Here is a 2,546-nt window from a genome sequence, read left to right on the forward strand (position 1 = left end):
ACGCGATGTTACAGCACGCGATCAGTGTGGCCGCGATGTAACGTCATACATCCGTCTGAGCATTCCACGCTTATGGTGGACAAAATGATTCAGAAAAGGGGGTGGTGATGAACAGAGTGTCTGAATTAAGCAGACCACTCTTCCCCAGTCCAAAGATCAGGGCTTGATCCATCACCGTTATTTAGCTCACTGCCCCATCCCAGCTCAGAACCTGGCTTTATGCAAATTAGTCTGTCCCTGGCCCAGTGCATCATGGGAACAGGGCAGACCAAACTACCAAGCCAATTCTTCACCAGAAAGGAGACAAGCTTCCGGGGACCGGTTTCTGCCATTTCAGGCGTCGTCGGCCCGGCTTGCTTGAATCCTGATGGAGCAGTGAGCAAGGGACTCATGTCTGAGCATACCCTTCCACGCTTATGGTGGACAAAATGATTCAGAAAAGGGGGTGGTGATGAACAGAGTGTCTGAATTAAGCAGACCACTCTTAGAAGCTTGTTTCCTTCCCAGTATAAGAATTGGCTTGGTAGTTTGGTTTGCCCTGTTCCCATCATGCACTGAGACAGGAACAGACTAATTTGCATATAGCCGAGTTCTGAGCTGGGATGGTGCAGTGAGCTAAAAAAACGGTGATAGATCAAGCCCTGATCTTTGGACTGGGTAAGAGTGGTCTGCTTAATTCAGGCACTCTGTTCATCACCACCCCCTTTTCTGAATCATTTTGTCCACCATAAGCGTGGAAGGGTATACTCAGATGTGAGTCCCTTGCTCATTGCACCATCAGGATTCAAGCAAGCCGGGCCGATGAAGCCTGAAATGGCAGAAACCGGTCCCCGGAAGCTTGTTTCCTTCCCAGTATAAGAATTGGCTTGGTAGTTTGGTTTGCCCTGTTCCCATCATGCACTGGGACAGGAACAGACTAATTTGCATATAGCCGAGTTCTGAGCTGGGATGGTGCAGTGAGCTAAAAAACAGTGATGGATCAAGCCCTGATCTTTGGACTGGGTAAGAGTGGTCTGCTTAATTCAGGCACTCTGTTCATCACCACCCCCTTTTCTGAATCATTTTGTCCACCATAAGTGTGGAAGGGTATACTCAGATGTGAGTCCCTTGCTCATTGCACCATCAGGATTCAAGCAAGCCGGGCCAATGAAGCCTGAAATGGCAGAAACTGGTCCCCGGAAGCTTGTTTCCTTCCCAGTATAAGAATTGGCTTGGTAGTTTGGTTTGCCCTGTTCCCATCATGCACTGGGACAGGAACAGACTAATTTGCATATAGCCGAGTTCTGAGCTGGGATGGTGCAGTGAGCTAAAAAACAGTGATGGATCAAGCCCTGATCTTTGGACTGGGTAAGAGTGGTCTGCTTAATTCAGGCACTCTGTTCATCACCACCCCCTTTTCTGAATCATTTTGTCCACCATAAGCGTGGAAGGGTATACTCAGATGTGAGTCCCTTGCTCATTGCACCATCAGGATTCAAGCAAGCCGGGCCGATGAAGCCTGAAATGGCAGAAACCGGTCCTCGGAAGCTTGTTTCCTTCCCAGTATAAGAATTGGCTTGGTAGTTTGGTTTGCCCTGTTCCCATCATGCACTGGGACAGGAACAGACTAATTTGCATATAGCCGAGTTCTGAGCTGGGATGGTGCAGTGAGCTAAAAAACGGTGATGGATCAAGCCCTGATCTTTGGACTGGGTAAGAGTGGTCTGCTTAATTCAGGCACTCTGTTCATCACCACCCCCTTTTCTGATTCATAGGACAGTTTGTCATCAATGAGTATGCCTACATTTTTTACCTTGTGTACTGGTGATGGGCATTGCCCCAAATTGTCTGGCCACCACTCCTGGGACCAGGACTGTAAGCCAGAACCTTGTGCAGGATTAAAAAAAATTAAGGTTGGTGAATATGTATTTCTGTCCGCGATAACAAGTAAAAAGGTGATCATCTTTAATTGTGTTTTGATTACTGTGTCTATTTCATCATGCCTTTTTAGCATACCTACTGAGATGTCTCGGGCATAATGTCGAATCAGATACCCTGGCTCTACAGGCTCATTTATTTACTACTTTAAATACAACTACTGAATACAATCGTAGATGTATGACAGTAATTACTAGTGATTTCAATACAACATACAAACCGGCTATGGAATACACAGATATAAAGGGACAATACCCTTACCTACTTTACACTTCTTAAAAAATCCACCCGAGATTTACTCCAATTAGCCTTACTGTCTATAAAACATGGCTTACGTGCATGTAATTGTAGATGCAGTTTAGGCATTCCGTCTTACTCAACTTTTCATTCTGGGAAATATAGTAGTCACATTGACTACATATTATTTAGGTTTCGACCTGGTGAGGGCACGAAGTGCCCCTCCCAGATCGAAAACTTTTGTCTTCAGTATGGATGTCGGCACCGCCTCTGCCTCTCATTGGCTAGCTCCATAAATGGAGGCTAGCCATTGGGAGACAGAGGCTGTCAATCGCGCTCTCTCTTGAAAACGCGATTCGGGGGCGTTTCTGGTGCTTTTTTTAAGCCCCGCC

The sequence above is a fragment of the Lissotriton helveticus genome, chromosome 7, assembly GCF_964261635.1.
Source record: "Lissotriton helveticus chromosome 7, aLisHel1.1, whole genome shotgun sequence".
Lineage (NCBI taxonomy): Eukaryota > Metazoa > Chordata > Amphibia > Caudata > Salamandridae > Lissotriton > Lissotriton helveticus.